The sequence below is a fragment of the Trichoplusia ni genome, chromosome 17, assembly GCF_003590095.1.
Source record: "Trichoplusia ni isolate ovarian cell line Hi5 chromosome 17, tn1, whole genome shotgun sequence".
NCBI classification, from domain to species: Eukaryota; Metazoa; Arthropoda; class Insecta; order Lepidoptera; family Noctuidae; genus Trichoplusia; species Trichoplusia ni.
In genome coordinates, this window is record NC_039494.1 from 7,633,061 (window position 1) to 7,659,853 (window position 26,793).

The following is a 26,793-nucleotide window of genomic DNA, read 5'->3' on the forward strand; positions in this document are numbered from 1 at the left end:
TGCTCTACTAGTTAATTAACATACAAAAACCTTACCTGTAACATTATTCTGATTGTTGGATTGGTAATAAGGGCTGCCCTGTGGCTGCATCACATTCTCACACCCTAGAAAAATAAATGGGCATAATTATAGTCGAATAAATTGAAAAAAAAAATATGGTAGGAAGATGCCTGGCAGTGGACCGAGGTAGATGACACTACTGATTATGATATATTCTAAAATATATTAATATTCAAAAAAGGCCACCTAATCTCTAAACGACTGATAAACATACTTATATATTCTTAAATATGTACATACATAATACAAATAAATTAGACCAAGACACAGAACAAAACATCGTGGTCTGTCCGTGGATCACACAAATCCTTGTCCTACCCGGGGATCGAACTCGAGGCACGTCGCGCACTAGCTTCGGAGTGACCTCAACCACTCGTCTGTCCATTCCATCAAAAGCTATGTTAGTATTGTGTACTAACCGTTAACAGAGTCTGGTTCCTGCTTGACCTGATGTTGGATCTGTTCCAGCAGGCGCTGTTGCTCCAGCAGCCTCCTGCTGTTGTACATCTCAGCATCTGTAACGATCATACAATCATACAATCACATACAAAAACTTTACTCTCAAAAAGAGTTAAAAAATAATTGGCATATAATCTTAATCATCATCGGCCTAGCCTTTTCCCAACTATGTTGGGGTCGGCTACCAGTCCAACCGGTTTCAGCTAAGTACCAGTGTCTTACAAGGAGCGACTGCCTATCTGACCTCCTCAACCCAGTTGCCTGGGCAACACGATACCCCTTGGTTAGACTGGTTGTCAGACTTTCAAGCTTCTGACTACCTGTAACGACCACAATTTAACGCTTTTATATATCTTTGTACGAGAAGGTAGTCACATAATAAGCTGTGTATTAGCTTAATAGCACTGACTGATTCTGGTGTACGATAGAACTTGTAATAGTTTATGGTATACCTAAAAAAACAATCATTTTTTTGGGTTGAAGTGATTAAAAAGGACCAAACAGTTTGTTGATATTTTACAACTTGATACAAAGCCATCGAGTCTCAAACTGAGCAAAGCTTGTATTAAGAGTACTAGAAAATTGACAAACTTACTAAAAAATACATATTCTATGAATAAATTACACCCAAATGTAGAAAAAAAATCTTCGAAAGCAGTGGTGGCCTTGCGGTAAGTCCGCCATTGAACAAAGAGTGAAGAAAAACATCGTGAGGAACCCTAAATCGCCCGCAGTGAGCGTGATGGTCAAAACTCAAACCTTCCCATTATAGAAAGTATTAGCCCAACAGTGGGCTATACATAGACTGGTATTATTACCTGATCTACCTACATAATTCCACAATTAAAGTAAACGTTTAAAGAGACAATTATAAAAATATTATGATAAAGGAATCGCAATGAAGTCACCATGTTATACCGTTAATTAATAAATTAATAACATTCATTATAACCATACAAGTTTCATACAAAAACTTCAACATCTTGGTGTAAGGAAATTTTCTCATACAACAACAATGGTTGATGACTTTTTATCAACTTTGAACTACAAAATAAACTACAACTGCACAACTCGGTAACGGGTAAGCTACACTTGATACGGTCGTTCCGTGGATGGGTGACTTTCTATGTCATAACGAGTCCCTCAGGGTTTTGGGAAGGCACTTTAAAATATGGATCCCAGCTGTTATTAATACATCTTTGAAAGTCGTTACAACTAGATAATTTTAAAACCAGAGGTGTTGCTCAGGTAACCTGGGTTGAAGATGTCACAAGATTAAGATGAAACTTGGTACACAGATAGTTTATAACCAGGAATTAACAAGCAGGATTGTTTTATCCCGATTTTATGTCCCCGTGGGATCATCTTCGATTTGTAGAGGGCAGAGCCACTGGCAACCGCTAGTTTGAGTGATAATTTGAATTCTATAATATTAGTTATTTATTACGAAACGCTAAGGGTCTGAACAGACGGACGTTACAGCAACCGTCACACGACTGCACACCGACTGCAATTGGACCGCACGGTTGGTTTCCAGTTCTATTGCAGTCGTGTCAACTGCATCCGAACTGAAAATTTGCAGTTGGATTGCAGTTGAAATGCGGTCCGTTTGTTTAGACCCTTATATAAGCTACTTTCAACCAAATGTACTTACCCAATTGCTCCTTATTTCTCTCGTAGCTAAACTTGTCCTCATCATTATTGACATCGACCTCTTGCTTTATATGATTCTCATTAAAGAAGTTCTGATTCTCCGTTATCCTATGCTGTTCCTGCAGCATCTGTAGGTTATGCTGTTGATTCCTCAACAACTCAACACTGTCCGGATAATTCTGATAGCCAACGTAGTCCGAACGAAAGGGTTTTTCGAAGCCAGAATATAAATCAGGGATTTTTTGGTAACTTTCAAGTGGTTTTTGAAAGTTTTCGATTTGTTTTTCGTAGCCGTTGAGGGATTTCCTTTCTAGGGCGTATTTTCGGCTTCCTTATTATATTCTTCGTTAGTCTGAGGTATGTAGTCGTCAGCTTTGTTCGTGTAATCTTTCGCTTCGTACTTGCTATCGAAGTTTTCCTTTTGGAAGTGTGTTGGGTAGTCGATATCTGTGCTATATTTGTCTGAGACCTCGCTGTAGCTGTTGTTGGGCTGGGAGTCGTCTTCTTCCGATTGTACGGGGTCGGTTTGCATGAAAGCATCTTGCTTTTTCGGTTTGACACCGCTCATAGATATTTGTGGGGAGTTCATGCTGTTTAGAGATTGCCAACGGTATGATAACTGTAAAAAAAGCAATTATTAATTAATAAGTTTTCTTTTTTGCTTTAGAATAAGTAGTCGTCGAGATAAATCAAATTTGATAATAGCTTAGGTGCAAACGTAGGTGCGTTTGTCTAGCTAAAACTGAAGAACGGCTGACCCGATTTGGCTTATTTTGTTTTGAAATATTCGTGAAAGTCCAGGGAAGGTTTAAACTATGGAAAAAATAGGGAAAAAATGCATTTGTCTGCATTCTTATCAACGACATCTTCTAGGTAACTTCAAACCAGATGACAATGCAATTTACCGATCTTGATTTAATTTGAATGGATATTAAAAAACGTGAGTTAGATTTTACTATATAGATAAATAATCATAGATTACTTATACTTATTCGCCACCCTAAAAACTTCAGCCAGCTAGCTTATCTGGAAGTGTCTTAAAATTGAGTTGCTTTCACTACTACTACGATCAGTCTTGGTCAAGTTTTGATGCTGTGCTTATAATATCAAGTAAGACCGGTACTCACATTATTGTCCTGTCCATCACAGTTCATATGTGCGTCTGTATTCTGCAGCGCGCTGTGGTTAGCTAGGTTCAATCCACCGATCCATTTGTCTGTCTTATCACTGGAAATTAACAAGACATCATAAATTAATATGGTTTAATGTTCTACAAATTTAACACAACGCCATCTAGTCTCAGCTTGAGCAAAGCTTGGGTTATGAGTACTAGACAGCTATAAAAATATGTTTCTTACAAGAGGAGATCAATCAATCAATCAATCAGCCAATCATAGTCCACTGCTGGACATAGGCCTCTCCCAATTTACGCCACAACACCCGGTCCTCCGCCTTCCGCATCCAGTCCCACCAGCGACCTTTCTCAGGTCATCGGTCCACCTGGCGGGCGGGCGTCCTACCTTACGGTTGCCGAGCCGCGGTCTCCACTCTAGGACTCGTCTGCTCCAACGGCTATCGGTCCTTCGACAGACATGGCCAGCCCATTGCCACTTCAGCAAGCTAATTCTACGAGCTATGTCGGTTACCTTGGTTCTTTGTCGGATGACCTCATTTCGAATTTTATCCTTCAAAGAGACTCCGAGCATAGCTCGCTCCATAGCCCGCTGTGCAACTTTAAATTTGTGGACTAGTCCAACCGTTAATGTCCACGTTTCGGCACCGTAAGTCATAACAGGTAGGACGCACTGGTTGTATGCTTTCGTCTTCAGGCATTGCGGTATAGGCGAAGAAAAGACTCGACGAAGTTTGCTAAACGCTGCCCAGCCCAACTGAATTCTCCGATCAATTTCCCGCTCGAAGTTGTTTCTACCAAGCTTAATGACCTGCCCTAGGTAGATATACTCTTGAACAACTTCGAGCAACGATCCTTCGACATATATCGGTCTCGGCCTGACATGTTCATTGAACATGATCTTGGTTTTATCCAAGTTCATGCCAAGACCGACCAGTCGTGAAGCTTCATTTAGGCCATGCAGCATCTCGCTTAGCTGGTCCAGCGACTCTGCTACTATGACGATGTCATCGGCAAATCGAAGGTGCGAGAAGTGCTCACCGTTCACATTTATACCCCGTCCAGTCCAATCCAGAGTTTTGAAGACATCCTCGAGCGCGTTGGTGAACAGCTTTGGGGATATAACATCCCCCTGTCTCACCCCCCGACGCAGCTCGATCGGATTCGTCTTACGGTCATGGAGCTGGACAGTCATGGTGGCGGTGTCATATAAGCATCTCAGCACCTCGATGTAGCGCCAGTCAATACGACATCGTTGCAGGGCATCCAGAACCGCCCAAGTTTCGATGGAGTCGAAGGCTTTCTCGTAGTCCACAAAGGCCAAACACAGCGGCTGATTGTACTCTTTGGTTTTCTGCACAATCTGCCGAACAGTATGGATGTGGTCTACGGTGCTAAAGCCTTTTCGAAACCCAGCTTGTTCTGGTGGCTGGAACTCGTCGAGTCTTGTAGCGAGGCGGTTAGTGACTACTCTCGAGAACAACTTGTAAATGTGGCTCAGGAGTGAGATAGGTCTGTAATTCTTCAGCAAGGTTTTGTCTCCTTTCTTGAAGAACAGAACCACCGCACTCCCACTCCACGCTTGTGGTGTTAAGCCTTGGTGAATGACGGAATTAAAGAGACTCGCTAGCTCTTTCAGGACTGTGGTCCCACCAGCCTTAAGGAGCTCGGTTGTAATTCCGTCATCACCCGGCGCCTTGTTGTTCTTTAGTTGTCTGAGAGCTGCCTCTACCTCGCCCGGGTCGACATCCGGGATGTCCTCGGTGTAATGGCGCGTGAGTGGGGCTCTGTGGTCATCTACGCCTTGTCTCGGTGGTTTAGTCGTCCGTGATGCGTATAGGTGTCTATAGAAACTCTCAATTTCCTCCAGAATCTCGAACTTAGAGGTGACGGTCCTGCCATCCCCGGTCCTCAGTTTCGCCAGATGGGGTCTGCCTAATTGCTGAGCGAAGACTTTGGTGCCTCTATTTCGTTCAATCGCAGCCTCGATCTTACGAGTGCTGCAGCGTCGGAGGTCACGTCGCGTCAGTTTCCTGATTTTCAGGTTTAGGGACCGCCTATCTGACGAAGACATCTGGGCATCTGGCGTTTCTCGTCTTTCCTTCATAAGTTCGAGAGTCTCTGGTGAGAGTTTGGACTCCCTATTTCCGCGTTTTCCGGGGAACAACCTTCGAGACACACTCTGTAGCGTTTTAACCACTGTGTCGGTTTTTTCGTCAACATTGTCCGTAGTTTCCAGCAGTGCGAAACGATTTTGGAGTTCCAACTGGAACTTATCGGAACCCAAAGCTATTTGGGGCAGCGTGGGTCGGAGAGTAGGTCTCATCATCCTAACTCTTTCAGCCTTAAGGTTGATATTTAGAGAGCCTCGGACGAGTCTATGATCACTACCGGTATTAAACCTATTGATCACCGAGACGTCTCTAAATATATGCCGCTTGTCCGTGATGATGAAATCTATCTCGTTCCTCGTCACATTATCGGCGCTTCGCCATGTCCACTTTCTGTGAGGCTTCTTCTTAAAGAAGGAATTCATTAAGAAGAGCCCTGGGACTCTAGAAAGTTTACCAACATTTGGCCCCTGTGATTTCGGCGCCCCACGCCGTTAGGTCCGATTATCGTTTCGCCGCGTTCTTGTACTCCCACCTTGGCATTAAAATCTCCCATAACAACGTTGTAGTGAGCCTTCCTGGTACCATGTAGTGCCTTCGCTATGTCTTCGTACATGGTTTCGACTATCTCATCAGAGTATGTCGAGGTCGGCGCATATACCTGCACCACCTTCAGGAACTTCCTGTCGGTGATTTTCAATAAGAGATACGCTACCCTTGTCGACACACTACTGATTTCCACAACGCTGCTTCTGAGACACTTGTTGACCAAGAAACCGACACCACCCTGGGAGGGCCTATCACCTTCTCGGTAGTAGAACAGGTCACCTGAATCAAGGGTTATCGTGTCCTCCCCCTGTCTTCGGACTTCAGATAACCCCAAAATGTGCCATTTTATGCGACCTAATTCTACTTCGAGTTCGGTGAGGTGTTGGTCCAGCCGTAGACTTCGTCCGTTATACGTTGCCAGGGTCAGTTTTTTGAGGTGGTGGTAGCCTCCCGTAGCCCGGAGATTCTTAGCACCCCCTGTCCCGCCGTTACCGCGACCGCTACCTTGGCCGGGAATAGCGGGACTACCGGGAACTGGGGGCCGTTCTGTGAGGTGTGGCTCCATAAGAGGTTTCGGCCTACTCATGCCACGCTGGCCAGACGGGTTGGCATAGGGTTTGGTCTCGAGTTTTCCTTCTCTAAGCAGTGATGGGCAGTGAGGGCTCTGCTCAATTTTCCCTTAGTCGCCTTTTACGACACCCGCGGGATGAGATGGGGTGGTGACCTTCGTATTCTTTAGGTCCGTCACCACACGGACCTCCACAAGAGGAGGACCACAAGAGGAGAGCTCGCGGTTAATTACAACTGTAAAAGTTGATCGATCACAAATTAAACTCTGCTTGATATGGCCGGCTCTAAAATGAGACGATCTAGGCCATGACGAGTTACTCCGTGTTTCGGAAGACACGTGAAAATGTGTGTCCCGTCAGAAGCTAGAATGTCTGATCTTGTTGCCCAAGTTCCTAGGTTGAGGAGGTCTTATAAGCAATCGCTTCTTGTAAAACATTAGTACTTAGCTGCCTCCGGTTAGACTGGAAGCCGACCCTCAACATAGTTGGGAAAAGGCTAGGCTGAGGATAGTTCTAATAAATTACATAATATCGCGATCATCACACGCGTGACACACCTGGGTGGAAATTGAACTCCCAACCTCCTACAAAGCAGTGATTATAACTCTCAACACATACGATTTGATGCCGTTTATAATATGTAGCAGTTAATAACTTACACATTAACATCCTCCTTCTTGGTCTCCCTGTACTTGACCGTGCGACTCTTACGGATGACCATGACGGTGCCGTCTGGGTTCAACTTGGGGAGGTTCTGGGAGGGGACGGCGTCCTTGCTGAGCGTTTTCCATTGTCCTGTCGAGAAATGGAACGGTAAATTAATCAAAATCGAAATTTTTTGTTACAAATAGGCCGTTTTTCAGGCATTTTTAAACGTTTTAATAACGATTGTAGTTGCGAAGTTCCAAAATGACATTCCTATGGAGAAGAACCGACAAAAAACTCCTTATTACTTTTTCAAAATAAATTATAACAGTATTCTCTTATACAGTATTATTTATGTTTGCAAAAACAGCGTAAAAGTAACAGCACTTATATCCCGCTATTGCTATTATATATATATATATATATATATATATATATTATACTATATTATTATATATATATAATATATATATATAGATATATAATAGCAAAGGAGTAAAATTTTAAATAAAAAAAATACCATTTTTATTTAATTTAAAATTCTACCACTTTCCTCAAAGCATGTGATTCATATTGACTAAGTATGCGCGTGCGCATTGAACAACGGAAATTAGTTCATAGGGTTTTACCGACGTTTTATAATATTGTGTGTATGTAATAAATATATTTAATTCTGATTTGCTTAAATAACACAGGAAATTAATATAAACAGATAGATAAATGTAAATAAACATACATATTTTGACTGCGTGTGATAGTGACCCATAATATTGCTTTTCTATATGGGATGATGTCTTTTCCCCACAGAGGAACATTTATAGGCTGGTATAGTTATCAGCACGGGTCTTGAGCGCTGACCTTCACCTGTGCAGAAATGATTTTTTGGGTCCCTTTTGCGGTATGAAGTGAGGCGCGGGGCGGACTAAATTGCAGTCATTATCCCGCAGCGCATCGCGTCATTGCCGTCATGAGTGATTTGTTGAAATTCGTTCTTCGCTGCAGTTGCATGCACCTCAAAACGTCTAATCTAATATTTCATCATCATCATCGGCCTAGCCTTTTCCCAACTATGTTGGGGTCGGCTACCAATCCAACCGGTTTCAGCTGAGTACCAGTGTTTTACAAGGAGCGACTGCCTATCTGACCTCCTCAACCCAGTTACCTGGGCAACACAACACCCCTTGGTTAGACTGGCTGTCAGACTTTTACAAGCTTCTGACTACCTGTAACGACTGCCAAAGATGTAGGAATAACAGCCGGGACCCACAATTTAACGTGCCTTCCGAAACACGGAGAAACTCGCTATGACAAAGATGGTCACCCATCTACGGACCAACCGCGTCAAGCATAGCTTAACCTGCGATCGAATCACTTATGCGGTTATAGCTTAGCCACGCGCTCCTCTAATCTAATATGTAGTATGTCTAAATCTAACTGTGCGTACTCGTCATACGCACAGTTAGATTGGCGTTTTATTTTACGATGCGCAATGCGATCACCAATCTTCCGCCGAGCGCTCAAGATCCGTGCCGGTAACTGTATTAGGGTTAAAATTGATCCAAAAAAAACTTAAAAACCTGGTAGTACTACTAGGTACTCGTGGAGACTGAAGAAAAACAAATTAACAAATTTGATTGGTCTTCCTTCACATTTATAACCGTATATAATAGGTCTAGAAGGAATCATCCACCCCCGCTATATGGGGGTATTAATAATTCACAGATGCAGAACTATTACATACTAATATTTATAAAAAATAACTATGCTATTATAATATGGTGCCTTCCCTAATTTTTGTCCGTAAACTATGCCTGCCATAGGAATTTAGTGCGAAAGCGAGACAGACGAACAGACATACTATCGCATTTATAATATTAGTATGGATTATGACGCCTTTTTTGGTGTGCTTTCAAAATATTATATTCTTTTTTCTATATTCTCTACATAACCTACTTCCTCATAGTTTCGGTATAAACACTTGAACATACGATACCAGCTAACGCCTACCGGAATACTTGCGGAAGGACAAATTTTACATATCTGTATATTTTGGTATACGAGCATTCGTACGAACGTTGCATTAGAAAATAATACCTAGTATATGACTACTATAGGACAGTAAACCGATTGCAACATCTCTTGATGATAAAACCACTTTATTAAAATCTTCAACGTCATCGGCCTAGCCTTTTCCCAACTATGATGGGATCGGCTTAGAGTCTAACCGGATTCAGCTGAGAACCGAATTTTACAAGGAGCGACTGCCTATCCGACCTCCTCAACCTAGTTACCTGGACAACACGATACCCCTTGGTTAGACTGGTTGTCAGACTTTTCAAGCTTCTGACTACCTGTAACGACTGTTAAAGATGTAGGAATAACAGCCGGGACCCACAATTTAACGTGCCTTCCGAAACACGGAGGAACTCGTTATGGCAAAGATGGTCACCCATCTACGGACCAACCGCGTCAAGCATAGCTTAACCTGTGATCGATTCAATTATGCGGTTATAGCTTAGCCACGAGCTCCTCACTTATAGTTGAATATAGTGGACGTTACGCAATACCTACACCCTTTAAAAATCCTTTACTGTGCCGATTTCATCACTATGTCTCCCACCTTTTTTTCAGCAAGTGATTATTACTTAGCAATACGCACATGAATTTCGGCATTGGTGCTTGCCGGGAATCGAATCCACTATTCGTCAGTGACAATCCAACGGTCAAAGCACTAGGCTATCACTGTCTGACGGGCTGATGAACAAGTTAATTTGAGTCATTGATGACGGATCTAAAAAACCTGAACTTTGAATTCATTTTTGACCTCGAATTTTTATCTATGATCCCTATTATTTGATTCTTATTTGTGTTTAAGAACAACAACAATCATTACCGATTTATTACGAAAAAGAAAATAATTTTGATTTTAGATTTTTCGACTCTCGTTTTAGGTCTATTTACTAGGTATCGGAGACTGTCGTAGTCTAGCTACTAGTCTCTACGCAACTGCTACATGGTTTGGAGACCAGATAGGACTATGCCAGTGTCACACTTCTAATCCTTGGGTAAGATGGTCTAACGGAATCTAAAATTCTGTATCTGGGTGTAATTTATCTATATTATATTATGTATTTAGAAATATATAATTATGTTTATCAGTTGTCTAGTACTCATAATACAAGCTCTACTTAGTTTGAGACTAGATGGCGTTGTGTGAAAGTTTTGGACATCTAATATATAAAATTCCCGTGTCACGATGTTAGTCACCGTACTCTTCCGAAACGGTTCGAGCGATTCTTATGAAATTTTGTATACATATTGGGCAGGTCTGAGAATAGAACAACATCTATTTTTCATACACCTAAATGTTAAGGGTTGCTCACACTAAAAAAAAATATTTTTTTTTTTGGACAAAATTGTTCGTTTTTATTTTTTTTATAACGTGGCATATAGTGTAACTAAAAAAAAAAATTCGGCAAAACAACGTGTGCTGGGTCAGCTAGTTATATTATAAAATGCACCCAAGTCTATCTAAGAAATCCAGAGGCAATACTGGTAGTAAACTACCGAAAGAACAAGATTGTCTCAATCGATTTAATGCTCTTGAAACCGACAGTGGCGCTAATTCGTGTAGTGGCACGAGTTGAAACTACGCTCGATCGAAAGCTACTCAATTTTGGTTTAATTGGATAGTACATTTAAGGACCAAATCAAAATCAAAAACCGTATCAAACCAATTTTGGCACCTATCCTTCTGTTTTAAATGTTCTTGAGTTATGGAGACCTTTGCGCCGTTCAGTTCTTTATCACTTTGACGACCTCCGTGGTCGAGTGGCGTACGCACCGGTTTCAAGGCGTCGCTAGCTCTGAGGTCCCGGGTTCGATCCCCGGTCGGGTCAATGTAAAAATTCACATTTCTACATTGTCTCGGGTCTGGGTGTTTGTGGTACCTTCGTTGTATCTGAACTCCATAACACAAGTGCTTTAGCAACTTACTTTGAGTTCAGAACAATGTATGTGATGTTGTCCGTATTTATTCACAATTGCAACTATTTATTATTGTTACTAGCCTGGAATGTTCCGAAGGTATCCCCAGTCACTTGTCTTTCTCAAGACCCGCGACTATACTTGAAGATATTTTGGAAGAGGTTTCGTCGATGGTACAAAAATTCACCCCCATTCAACGTTTAATTGAACTGTTTTATAACGCAGTCATACCAAGGTCATGACACAAAGACCTGTTATCGGTTACGTCACGGGCCTTTCCCGTGGCTACAATCACACAACCACAGAATGACCATATGTAGACAATGGACTATTGTCCTCATTCATTTTATTTCCAAATTGATATAACATATTACTCTTTTATATTAATTACTCCTTTTCAGCGTGGTTATGAGGTTCTGTGCATGGATTTGAGAAAGAGTGTGCAGGTTTGATTCTAAGACAGACAGGGCAAGATCTTTTTAAAGTTAGTCCATCTTTATTCCAAAACTCTTCTAGTGAAGTAAAACATTGCAAAGAGGCCTTTTTTAAGGATAGGTAACAATCAAATAACTCCTTCCGCTTTGGGTGGAGTGTCAGACTTCTGACTAAAACCCATCCATGTTCCTTCCTTTGCAATTCGTGTACCGGGGCCACGGTAACCCTTTCGGACAATACCGCTGCCCCGGCAGGCATCAGCCCTAATAAGTTCCACAGAATTATAAGGATTTCAAATATTGGAACCTAGAAACGCGTGCAGTAAAAATCGTGATAATCAATGCTCTGTTTCTATATGAGAGGCTTGCAGTGGGACAGTTACAGAATGTTGTAATAAACAGTTTCTGTTGTCATAGCAACTATCGTTGTACAATTTTTATGCCAACGGTTTTACGCGACCCCGCCTTTTCAGCCCAAGACTAAGGAAACCGGTTGGGTCCGAAACAAGAAAGTAAACCATTGCATCGTTAAATAATAAGTTTCAGTAATGGCGCCCTACCGTGGGGCAGATCACAAGCATTCAGATCAACTCGTGCTCAGTACAATAGGCCTGCAGTGGCACAGTTACAGGCTGCTGTTATTTATTCGCCACGTGATTTTAAACATTAATTGTATCTTAATTAATTACGTAGGTCTTTCCCCGACAACAACGCGATGTGCATATTAATATGATAAAACACGTGTCCAATGATTCACAACACAATAATACAACATGGCGGATTATGAAAAGAAATACAATGGAATCATTCATGAGGGTACAGGTAAAGATTTGTTTTGACGTATGAATAGCAGTATTTAATAAGGGCAGAGTAGTCCACAAGCCGACTACACCTTGTATCTACTCGTAATTGTTCTTTTCTGTTTCCAATGTTTATTAGCAAAAGGGACAAAGAAAGCAGAGCTACACCTCTCGGTCTATTACAACACTAGATTTAAAAGTTACGACTGCAAGGATAGCCGAGTGGTTAACGTCACCATGCCAAAACTATTGAGCGCGACGTGTCGCAGGGTCGATCCCCGCGTAGCACACGCGATCCACGAATGTGACTTAAATGTTTGTGAAAACCCCGTGACATTACTTAATACGGGAGTCGGGTTTTCTTGAAAAGATTTAAAAAAAGATGTTATGATAGTAAGCTGCTGCTCGCGGCATCGCCCGCTTGGATTTCGGATATAGCTGTAAAAATATAACCCTCCTGTAACAAAGTCAGATAAAGTAGCCTATGAGTTAATCCAAGGTGTTAGAATTCATTGGCCTAGCCTTTTCCCAACTATGTTGGGGTCGGCTACCAGCCTAACCGGTTTCAGCTAAGTACCAGTGTTTTACAAGGAGCGACTGTATATCTGACCTCCTGAACCCAGTTACCTGGGCAGCACGATACCCCTTGGTTAGACTGGTTGTCAGACTTTCCAACTTTCTGACTAACTGTAACGACTGTCAAAGATGTAGGAATAACAGCCGGGACCCACAATTTAACGTGCCTTCCGAAACCCGGAGGAACTCGTTATGACAAAGATGGTCACCCATCTACGGACCAACCGCGTCAAGCATAGCTTAACCTGTGATCGTTTCACTTATGCGGTTATAACCTCGCCACGAGCTCCTCTTTACAGAATTACCAAACAAAAATCTGTGTGAAAACTTTGACTTATTTAAGTAAACAAATATCCGTTTCTAAGCTTATCTAAGACTGGAAACTTTTCTTTTAAAAACTATCCATAATTAAACCATTTAATCATTGTCCGGGGTTGACTAACATTCAAGTCAAATGCACAAAGAGACCCAGACTCAGGACAAGCATTCGTGGATCACACAAACGCTTGTCTTCTGTCCGTCTCGGGGGCTCTTGATATTTTTTTATTTTAATTTATTACAATAATAAAGCATTAAATATGCAACAACCTCGTAATTTCTCTGTATCATATCGTTTTCCTTATAAACTGTGTTAACGGTGAAAACCCATTCGTAACTGGCAAAAATATTTGCGTCATGACTACAAGATCAATTTTCGGATCGGTATATAACTGATAGTTTAGTGGTATATTCGTTGGACAGTCAAATCTAAGGACCGAGGATCGAATCCCAGCAATTATGTCATTTGGAATTCTCACTGGAATTGAATTTTCACTTTCTAAAGGGAGAAAACCGCAAATTTCGTAAGTTTGCCAAAAATATAACTTTAATTTTCCCGGAAGCGGTTAATTGTATTTTAAATAATAATACAAATAAATGAAACAGTGTTTCTCGCATTCAGACACACATGATTCAAATTTTATAATTTTATTTAGGGATGGAAGCTGTAGGTGTAGTATGTCAGACTCTTTCTGATTAAACCTGAACCGCCGCGCTACGACCATACAGCTCCCCTGAATAATTTTCACGTATTAGCCACGTCAAAGGTCAACAAAAGGTTTAATCTCTCCAGGCAGTTTAGTATTGGACGTCAACCATATCAAAAAAAACAAAAAAGATTTTTAAAACAGGTATTAAATTAGAGGTTTGAAGACAAGTTATATTACTCCAAGAATTGACTCTGACCAATCGCACAAAGGTATTAAATCGGCAAGTCAAAATCACGTAACTTGTCAAAACATAAGAAGCTTTCTATAAATGTTTCAGGGCTGACCCTCTGACCCAATAAAATAATCCGTAAACTAAGAGACAACCGATAACCGACATACAAGGAAAATTGTGTTATAAATAAGGGATCCTATTATCAATCAGCTGTTTTGATACAGGATGCTACACAAACTCCTCATCCGTTTGATATGATTAGTCAGAAGATGCTGGCGGATAATAATATAACATATATACATCCTGGATACAAATATAGACACAATGTTTATTTTTGTATTTGAGCTGGTGGCTAAGCTATAACAGCATAAGTGAAACGATCACAGGTTAAGCTATGCTTGACGCGGTTGGTCCGTAGATGGGTGACCATATTTGTCATAACGAGTTCCTCCGTGTTTCGGGAGGCGTTATCGATAGATTCTGCTGCCGATTAAACATCATCTGTCAAACTTTCAAGAGTCTATGATAATTCAACAGGCTGGAGACGGACGAAGGGATAGATAGACCGACAGACGGACAGCGGAGGCTCATTAAGAAGACCCCCTTTTTACCCCTTGAGTACGGAACACTTAGTTTTAGAGAGAAAAGTCACCAAATGTCATGCCGACTAATTCACCGTCACAAGTGGATACAAAGACAATAGGTTATGAGAATAAATCTATATTATAAATCTGCTTAGTCCGAAAGAAAGATTTTTTTTTACTGAATACTTATATTTCATTTTATCGAAAAGTAAAGAAGATTAAAAGCACTTAAGATGATAAAATGAATGGTAGAGCGCTAGTAACATCACATGCTATTAAAAAGCATACTGGTAAGTGACGTCACACGAGATTTTAACTCACTGTATACCCTTCCTGTTTTGTTTGCCAGATTAAAGAAAAAAAACCCGTCCAATAATTTTTGGAAAGCTGTCTGAAGGACTAAACCAATTATTTTTGTATCAAAAACCCTATTTATACTCAAAACATGACTAACCAAGTTGTTCTCAAACAAGGCTCACACGACAATCAGTGACGTTTCAGTTAAATAAAAAATATATCATCAAATCTTCGGATCAATGCACATTCGATACTATGACCCCGACTACGCATACTTTAACAGATAGTATGTCTCTCAGTTATTTATAATTAAACCTTATCATTGTTTAAAGCATCATTGACAACAATATTATTAATTACTACATTTAATAATTCATCTTATCATCGCTATTGTATAACATTTTTTAAACTTACAATTTTAACTTGTAACTTAGTTTTGTTTTATCGTTTTCTTAAGCGCCATTCTATTCCGCCATTTTTATGTCGCACATAGACTTGGATTGAAGTATGTTTTTTACGAAATAATATACATAATTTTCGGGTTCGATCTCCGTTTAGGCCGTAGATGATCTCGTTTTTTAACCAACTTCAAAAACGAGTAGGCTTTCGTCAGTATTTTTTTTGTTACGTCAGAATTTCGAACTATATGCACTCATAGTTGATTGACTCTTTTTTTAATTTAACGTAAAATATCTGTCATTTTGTCCCATAAAAATTTGAGTAAGGCAGAGTTGTATTTTTATTTCAAGTCAGTTTTAAGTTTTTAATGTTAAAATTATAGTAGCTTAACATCTAATGTGTGGTAAACTTAGCCCAAAATTAATTCGGCAACCGGCAGATATAATTTTTTATGTAAAATAATTTACAAAATCTGTTCAGTAAATCAAGAGATTAGACCCACTACGTCACATACTCAAACTGTATCTCTTCATAATTTTAGTACTGTACAGCAGCAGATATTCATACAATGTTTTCTCTACCAATAAAATAAATGTTACATAAAAAGATTTTATATATTTCTCATAATGTTATCAGAAACAATTGTTTTTCTGTAAAACGGGGGCACATGATAACGGTTTTACAAAAATATATAGCAACAAGCAATGTCTGTCTGTATGTTACTTTGTATTGGACGTTCATAGATCTATAAATACCCTACAAAACTGATTTTTAGATGAAAGTACTCGTACTGTCATGTCCTAAAAGTTTTCTTATAATATGTCATCATGGTGTCAGAGTTTTAACTGGACGTAGTCCTTTGCAGTTACTTCTAAAGTAAAAACTGAAAAAAATCTCACTTGTGAGGGGTTCTACACGAGGTTTCTTAACAAACTGTGCAACGTATCGCGGCATCGATCCCTGCGTAGTAAAAGCATTAGTATGATCCACAAATGCTCGTTCTGAGTCTGTGGGTGTCTTTGTGCATGTGACTTGAATGTTTGCAAAACCAATCGCGACAGAAAGATTAAATTCCTTAGTGAAAGAGGCGGTTTTTTTTTAAAGAAAAGCAAACGGCAATTACCTTGTAGTACGCACATGAAATTGAAAAGACATTGAACCGGGATAAATTCGATTCTAAAACTCTTAGACTTGTTAAAAAAAATAGTAATCATACGAAACGATAGCTTAGTAAGGGCAGAGTCGGGCAAAAAAATAGTTTTAAATATGTTATATTATAGTAAGTTAATCTTTAAATAAATGCCGTATCATGGTACGCTACAATCATTGAAACGTATATTATTCTAGTTGCTACAAGATTTTTTATAATAAAATTAATGCATGCATTACATATCCTGATATCGTAAATTTATTTTAAATTTTAATTCCATAAATAAAGATGGTGATAAACTAGAATATTTTATTGTAACATTCGTACGAATGCTCATCTATCTGTTCGGCGAATAAGTATTTAATTGTGGTAATTCATTTGTTAGGGTCATTACAGTGTGTTGGCATTGCGGTTCTGTGCATGGATTTGAAAGCACGAAGTGCAGGTCCGATCCCAACGCAAATGAAGTCAAAAAGTCATCTGTACTTAAAAGACAGCACTGACAATGGTGAAACATCGTGAGGATACCCGATTTCCAAATATTAGAATTTAAAATCACCAACCCGCAGTGAGCTAGCGTGGTGATCAATGCTCAAACCTTCCCTATACGGGAAGAGGCCTGTGCCCAGTTTTAATAAAACTTATATAGCCTGTTATTATTGTTTTTATTGAAATAACAATAAAACAAAATACAGACGAACTGAATCTCCTCTTTTTTGGAACCGGTTGAAAATTACAAGCTAATTGAGATTGCATTAGCAATGCATTAGGAGATTGCGGGATAACCTGGATCCATTCACCGAACTGATCACTCAGGGCTCATAACAAATGTATGAAGGATTGCAACGCATTGCCATACACCGACACAAAAACGCGGATGACGTAGCACGGCGGTTCAGGTTTAGTGAGTAAGTCTGACACTACCCATTTCCTCCCCCGAGGGTGTGGGTGTCTATGAGGATTGAGGGAATCCTGAACAAAAAAAAGGGCTCATAACAGAGATGAGCTGAAGTAAATTAGAAGAGATTGTGCCCAGCAGTGGGACAGATAATTCGTTGCGACTTCCAAGGCAGTTAATTGTTCCCCCTGGGACACACCGAACTTAAGTGTTTCGGTGGTTTTCGTTGGTTCCATTGTAGATCCTGGGTTACATGAGTTGCAATGGGGGATGCAGTGGCGGTTTACTCCCAAAAAATAATAGTAATAATTTTCATCGCCAATTACGTCAAACTGCAGGAAAAAGGCAGCAATATATCTGTACACAAAGATTCTGACGCAAATAAATAAAGACTTTTCCTTCATAAATAAAATAATAAAACTTAGCCATACGCGTTGACAAATGAAAAAAAAATGTTAATTTCGCATAAGGATAAAAACAAATGCAAAAATATCGGAATGACGCGAATGATTTAATTTAGATCGAAATAGAATTGGATTGTGTCTAAATAAATAAATTACAAAATCCTGCTATTATAAAAGCTAAAGTTTTTGTGAATGTATGCATGTTATGGACTGCACGAATAGCCGAGTGGTATATGTCACCACGCCAAACCCACCGAGCGCGATTGGCGTAAGACAAGCGTTTGTGTGATCCACGAATGCCTGTGACTGGGTGACTTGTGACTTGAATGTTTGTGAAACCCTCGAGACACAAGGACTAAATTCCTTAGGGCGGGAGTCGTTTTAATTAAATAACAATGTTTGTTACTCTACCAAGCTCAAATTAAATGAAATGTAGTAAATAGTTGGCTAACACCCATTTTTTGGACCTGACTGAAATTCTTAACGGAGAAAGGCCCCGCTGCCTCAAGGAAAGCGAAGTGATTTGCAAGACTCTTACCAATTGAATTGGGGAGTCAAGAGATTTTGTGATAGTCTTCATTAAGATATTTCCTAATTCTATATCTAGAAGCCAAATGCAACGATAAGCTGAATAAAAAAACGGCCAATTGTACATCGCTAAATATCTTACTATGGCAATGAAAGAGGATTTAATTAACCAAGTAAAATTCATGTATCTACTGGGTACTGGCCCTAATTGCTTTACGGAATATAATAGTAGATTCGATTCCCACTCAGGAAAATGTTCGTATGATGTGCACGATCATTTGTGTGTGTGTGTATTAAGAACCACAATGTGTGAAAGTTCAGAGTTTAAATAACTATATATATAAATACAGAGTTTAACTAACTACCATAGTCTAACTACCATTGTCAACCATTGTTATTTCCACATAAATTTCGGAAAAACCTAATCTATACTAATATATAAAGCTGAAGAGTTTGTTTGTTTGTTTGAACGCGCGAATTTCAGAAACTACTGGTCCAAATTGAAAAATTCTTTTTGTGTTGAATAGACCATTCATCGAGGAAAGCTTTAGGCTATAAACCATCTCACTGCGACTAATAGGAACGAAGATACAAAGGAAAATGTGAAAAAAACAGGGCAGGTATAAATCATAACTTACATCTTCTACCCACGGGGACGAAGTCGCGGGCAACAGCTAGTTTAGTAATATAAGGACAACAGAATCAGTTAAATTAAATTAAATTTAACTTAATATCATGAACTGAGAAGAGATACGATATCCTATGGTTTCGGCTTCCAGTCTAACCAGATGCAGCTGAGTACCAGTGTTTAACAAGGAGCGACTGCCTATCTGACCTCCTCAACCCAGAGACCTGGGCAATACCTAGCACTCATACAGCTGAAATTTTAACAGATGATGCCGCTATATCAACAAATACCTACTAGAATTAAAAAACTGAGGTTAAGCAACGGTTTGTACAAACATAAATTTGTTGGGAGTTTCAAAGGAGTTGAGAGTTATCGAGTTTCTCGTTTCTTCTCTATAAAAATGAAATTTTGGAATCGTGAACGTTTAAAAAGCGTCTAGAAAACGGCTAACTTGATTTTCTTTATGATTTTTTTGATCATGGACAAACTTTTTTAGGAAAACAGTTATCTTTTCTATATTTAGACGGACCCCTCAGTATCGCGATTCCGTGTTTTTAACACTTATTCCCTTGCCACTATGTTGAAGATTTTTTTAATAACACATATTCCCAGTAAGAAAATTTATAATGTCAATTAACCTACAATATGGTTATAAATGTAAACATTTATTGGAAAAACTGAAGCGTTTTACCATAACTATCTATTGTAAAGACTGTATACAATCTTAGTTATTATCAACTTTTATTACAATTTTCTACATTCATGCTAATATTATAAATATGAATATGTAGTCTGTAACGGTTTTACGCTTAAACCGCTTCACCGATATTGATAAAACTTGAAAGCGAATCGAAAAAAGTAAGTCACGAAAACATAATTATGTCTATGAAAGATATTACGAAAAATGACGTAACTTTGATTAGTCAGCAAACACATTATTTTTGCAAATTAATTAAAAATAATACAATGATAACATTCAAAGTTCACACAGGACTCGAATTTAATACTCCTGACTATAAGCATCAGACACTTTACCAGCCAAGCTACCGAGGTTACTGTCCTAGAAATTGAATTTGTCCATTGCATCGTGACACGGCAAAAGTCAAAATTAATCTAATATTATTCATAAAACTACATGACATTAAAAAAAACTGTCATTATCCCTGTTGATTCATCCAAAAGTAATTATCCCTTGTTAAAAACGATGAAGGAAAACATCGCGAGGCGCGACACACGTGAGAATGTTTCAAGGGTGTGTTGCGTCACGTCAGAGGACTACGGGCGGGATACACTCTGACACCAGGGTGTACATCAACCATACGATAAGAACTGGACGCTGATATCTTCTAATATATAAAATTCCCGTGTCACGATGTTAGTTACCGTACTCCTCTGAAACAGTTCGACCGATTTTTATGAAAATTTTGTATACATATTGGGTAGGTCTGAGAATAGAACAACATCTATTTTTCATACCCCTAAGAGATAAGGGTTGCTCACACTAAAAAAAATATTTTATTTTTTGGACGAAATTGTTTGTTTTTATTTTTTTATAATGTGGCATTAAAAATTCATACAACTAAAAAAAAAATATCAGGCAAAACAACGTTTGCTGGGTCAGCTGGTTTGGAAGATAATATTTCGACTGTATGGGTACTATGGGTAGTCCAGTGGTTGAGGTCACCAAGCCAAAACCACTGTGCGACATGTGTCGAGGGCTCGATACCAGCGTAGGACAAGCATTTGTGTGATCCACGAATGCTTGTTCCGAGTCTGGGTGTCTGTGTGCATGTGCCTTGTATGTTTGTGAAACCTGTGACACAAGGATTAAATCCATTACTGCGGGAGTAGTTTTTTAACGTTTTTAGTAAACCGACTGGCTTAGTAAAAAATATTATTCTTTTAATTGCGAAACATATCGAAATTAACATCGACGCGTATGGTGATGTCAGATTTAGACAGACTTTGATAGATTAAGTGATAAATTAATCAATAATCTAGATACACACATAATAAATGACTGGCATTTCGGTCTAGTGGTTAGAGGCTTAAACAGCTGCACCGGATGTCGTTGGTTCGATTCCTACATATGAAAATATTTTTGTGATGAGTACGATTGTTCTAAATGGCTGTAATTTATCTATAATATTGATATTTTGAAAGAATTTAATGCCTAGTTCTTATATTACAAGCTTTGCTTCGTTTGATACTAGATGGCGTTGTGTGAAAGTTGTAGAATATGATATAATAGAAAATCCAAGTTTGTTTAAGTCGTTCACATAGTTAAGTAAAAAAATTAAAAGTTTAAATATGTTCAAGATGATTTAAAAAAAAATCCAACAAATTATACGCGAAATAAAATAAAACGGCAGATATATTTTTGTATCTTTAAACGGGATAATCTTCGCAACAGCTGGATCGACTTCAATGGTAGATAGTTTTAAGTAAATGTGCAACAGTGAATGTTTAAACAGACCACTCGAATCCAGAAAATCACGGACCACAGCAAGTTAACTTTCTGCCAGGCGAGTAATGCAGCAAGCAATAACTAGTTTAAGATAGATCTAAATTTAGCCATGACAAACTCGTACCCGATAAAACAACTGATAGTCGAAAGATGAGTCGATAAAATTGTATTTAAATCTAACATGACATATATATTTTATAACAAATTGCGCTATTTTTTAATCCGTTCGCAGTAACACCTGTTTGCAAGTTACATATCTCCAAGCGCTACTCTGACGAATCGCTCAAATGTACTGAATTGCCCCAATGACTATCCTAGTAATATTATCAACGCGAAAGTTTGTATGTATGGAGGTATGGATGTTTGTTCCTCTTTCACGCAAAAACCACTGAACGGATTTAGAAGAAACTTGGTACACACATAGTTTATAACCAGGATTAACACATAGGATAGTTTTTATCCCGATTTTATGTTCCCGTTGGACCATTTTCAATTTGTAGCGCTTACATCTAGTTTCTTATATGGATGAAAAACTCAAATGTATGGTAACAATATTATCCTTTCATTTCGATAAAGCTGTTCAAATCCATTCATTCCAGAATTTCCTCACATACCCGCACTTCAACGCACTTTCAGAAACACTGAAGAATACCTTATGACATAGACAGGTCACCCATCTTACGACCAAACCAGTAACACCTGATTACTTCAGGATAACCACGTCAAATGTCTTTCCACACCCTTGCGAAATTTTCCTCGGTTTTCAAACAATGTTTTCCTTTACAGTTTTCAGCAAGTAATAATTACTCTCTGATCAGTCACAAAGTCCTAAAGTTTAAAGCAGTTTATCTTTGTAATTTTTTATTCGTTCGGATAGAGGCAAAAAAAAACGTGTGTTATATTTTTATTTATCAATGAAATGCACTAGGCTTTGTCCTCTTTATCGTCATCCCTATTAAATAATCTAAAACCTTTAGTTAAATAAAGGAAGTTTAAAAATAAACTTAACAGAGGGAGAATAAATGTATGTCAGATGAGTCATTTTAACTACAAAGTAATTTTATTTAGTTAAATGCAACACAACAGCTGTTGCAAAAGTTAAATAATTCGTTAGATCACATTATCCTTGGCTGAATTCATAATTTATTTTAATTTAAACTTATAATGCAGTTGCAATAAAAATTGACGTCATTTTGATAATTCCGACTTCTTTTAATCTTTATGGGACGCGTAAAGCCCAAAATCCCGAACTATTCAATCATAAACTTCTGGACAAACGGGGATTTTGCTTTTAGTTAGGTTACCAGGCTGTATCTCATAAACTGCGATAGCTATGCTGTTAAGTGGCATGTGATACAAAATAAAAAATGATATTGGAATCGTAAAATGGATTTTTTTCTACGACAATTTTTTTTATTTTTTACCCGTTTTAAAATACTTTTCGTAACACACTTAATTTCAAAAAGTTCTCATAGCCTTATCTGATGGATTTCAAAATAAAAAAAAATAAGCTACTGATTAGCACTTTTTGAAAGTCATCTAATTATAGATAGATATCAGTAAATACAATTACAGAATTAATCGTAGCGATGACATAAGACTGATATTAATTATAGGGTTCCATAGCCCGAAAGATAAAACGGTACCCTATCACTGCGAACCGCTGATGGTTTTCCGCCTGGCTGTAATTCATTTTAATAATGATACCCCTGAGTTTGTTTCGACATTTCTTCTAAGGGTAGTCAGATAGGAAATGTCGATTCCAGCGTTCTCAAAAAAGACATGGTGTGATGATATTTCCTACTTACAGAATAAATGATTTCATTTCGTTTTAGTCTAACTTGCACTTGGCCGAAATTTGTGTTAAGCTCTGTATCTTCAAAGAAAAATCTTTTATCTATCTTACTAGCTGTTGCCCCCGACTTCGTCCACGTGGTTAGAAGATATAAGTTAAGAATTTTTGAACGGAAGCCCTCGAGGATGAATATTTTTCCCCTTTTTTGACACATTTTTCATTGTATCTTCGCTCCTATTCGCAGCGTGATGTTATACAGCCGAAAACCTTCCTCGATAAATGGTCTATTCAACCCAAAAATATTTTTTCAATTTGAACCTGTAGTTCCTGAGATTAGCGCGTTCAAACAAACAAACTCTTCAGCTTTATATATTAGTAAGTATAGCAGTATAGATTATATATTATACCTATCTATTTAAATCTTTCAGACAGCTTATAACAAGCATTCTTGAGGTTATTTGAATGCACGGATAGCCGATTGATAAAGGTCACCAAAACCCACTGTGCAGGACGGTCAACGTGTCGGTTCGAACCCTGCGAAGGACAAGAATTTTTGTGATCCGCAAATGCTTGTTTTGAGTCTGCGTGTCTTTGTGCATGTGACTTGCATATTTGTTTTACCACGCGATACAATTTAATTTCTTAGTTTCCGAGACCTTTTTTTAATAAAGAATCGGTATTTATTTTACAAAGTAAATTTTGTGACATTGCAGGAGGAAATCTTGGGTTCTACTAAACCAATTTCGTTACAACTTTTGTTAGTGCATTCTACTAATAGAAAGCCACATTTTTCGCTAGATAAAGCCGGCCATAGTTTTTTTGCCTGTTCGGACCTAACTAAACAGTGTCGTCCGGATATTATAAGACTTGCTAAACATTTGATATTATTTATATTTCAAATAGCTGTTACCCGCGACTTCGTCCGCGTGGCTAGAAGAAATTGCGATTATAACTTGAGATTTAAACTATCCTATCTCTCAAGTTGGATCGAACTGCACATGGTGTGCGAATTTTATTATAATCGGTTAAGTGGTTTAGGAGTCCATTGAGGACAAACATTGTGACATGAGATTTATACATATTAAGATAAAATTTAACAACATAATCCATACAGCTTGATTTAACAAACTTTACTATTATGCTCAAATCCAGACATAAAAATCCTCAATAATACAGGGATTCCTGCTTTTTTGGAAACAGTAAACTGCAATATAGGATTTGGCAACTTTAGCAACTACCATACAACTCATAGACACCTAATAATCAGTGGAATTTTTCTTAACAATTCCGTCAACTAGTTGAGGTGGACCAAGCAGAGTACTACATACTAATTTTCTCCCTATCAAGGTCAATATTAATTCGGAAATGTCTGCCACTCACGGTACGGCTGAGAATGAATTCCAAATAGTTGAGTAATGAGAAAGAGCAACCTGTATGAGAGTCATAAGTTTGGTGGGTTGACAGGCATCGGTCAACGGTTGTGAGGTGTCTAGAGTTGTATGTATTTAAGTAAATACATTTGATTATATTAAAGGTTTCCTGCAAGATACCGGTTAGGGATAACACCAAGATTATAAAATCACACTGTATGCTATTGATTTTACTGACATTCTATTATTCTTAATACACTATCTATTTGAAACCGTTAACTAAAGTTTGCAGGTAGTGCAGTCATAAACTGAGCAGTATACCTATGGGCGGTTTCTACTCTGACACCAGTTTGCAAATCAATTGAATGTTTAAGAAGAATCTTTGATTATTAATATGCATTATTTCTAGTTGGCATGAATGCGTCATAATATACCTTTAAAAGTAATACCAGTCCAATAAGATTCTTATTATGTATAATGAAAATTACATTCTATAGGTAGATTTGTAGTATTTTTAGGTGCGGTTCAGTTAAGTTAAAGATGTTGCTTAGTTAATGCTAGCTTATTTCTTTGATCCAAGTTTAACCAAAAACAAACATTATCAAAATTGTAACAGTATTATCAAGTAAATGATTGGTTCTTTTTTCATGTATAGGCAACTGGTGTTAACAGGGAATCTATGGTTTTATTTATTCTCATTAGATTCTTACACTGTCAAAATAGTATTGTTATTTTTTCAAAGGGATGGTCCACCATTTTTTCATATCTTAATTAAAATAATGTCTTGTTTATAACATTTGTATAATTGATTACTACTTGCTTTAGTATAACATACCAGCAATAACAGCAAACAATTAATTAAACCTTTCATTTTAAGTATTCGGGCAATTTAGTTTTTAAACAAGACGAATATCATCAATTAGTCTTACCATTGAGTTTGTCTGAAAATCAAAAAGGTTAAAAGAGTTACCCAAACATTATAATATTTATAATAATGTAAAGTAAGCGTTTGTAATAGATCCAGACATTCAAATGAGATAAACATGACAATGATGCAATGTTTAATGCTAAGTCATTAAACATGCCATTTTTAATAACTTTTCATGTATTTTAGAATGTATTAAGACAGTGCAAATTACTCATAATAATGCATGAACATAACAGATTTAATTTTGTGTGAAAACAATGCATACAAACTCCTTCCTGCTTTTTTTTAAACTCAAAAGACAAAGATGTCAGTCAAATGACCACATCATTTCTCATTGTCCGCCAAAAATATGCAAAACAATAAAAAAAAAACAATGGTTATGACCCTCTCGTACCAATAAGATTGCAAAGCAAAAAGTATGGTTAATAGCGAGTTTAAAAGCATTCGAACCCTTCTACGAGACAAAATAAATAAACTTATAAGACACCAATGAGTCATCGGCGAAGGAAATATTATTAAATTGTTAGCAGAGGCGGAAAAACCCAAAATACCTTTATTCTTACCCATGGTTGTGACATTATAGTCGGCTTGAGTAAAGTGCAGGCTACAAACTTTTGAATATTTTGTGTACGGCTTGCCTCGCTTCAAAATTAAGTTCCACTTGTCTGCCATCGAAACGTCACGAGGAAACCGATGGAATTTCACGTTTTTCGTCTTGCCGGCTAGCGACGTGCATTGCGGAACAGTGCAATAATATCCCATCTTACTTTTGTACTTGGTTTCCCAAACTTAACTATGTTTACAGTCGGCGAAACTAACACAACACATCTAATAAGATTGTAACCTCTAGTCCCGGACACAAATATGTTATTTATTTTATTTGTTGAAAACGTTATCACGTTGGTTTGGAAAAAAATGGAATCATCACACTGTAGCCTTGAAATATTTGACATCTATTTTTCCCTTCCCACTTTTTTTTTCGGAAAAAAATGGCCACTTTTATGCACCATAAACTACTTTTTGACGTCGTTCGTTTTGATTGGTATGCAGCAGAATGTGGTGGAATGCCAGTCATAATCGACTAAAGTCGCATTCGCATTACAAATCGAGTAAATTTTATTTAAATTGGTTAAAATATTTTAACTTCTCTGGTAAAGTGAAACAAATTTA

The 26,793-nt window shown here is 38.1% G+C and overlaps 1 pseudogene; it reads right to left on the reverse strand.

Moving 5' to 3' along the window:
- LOC113502714 lies at nt 1–26,661 on the reverse strand (annotated as a pseudogene).
- Nucleotides 26,662–26,793: the final 132 nt, after the last annotated feature.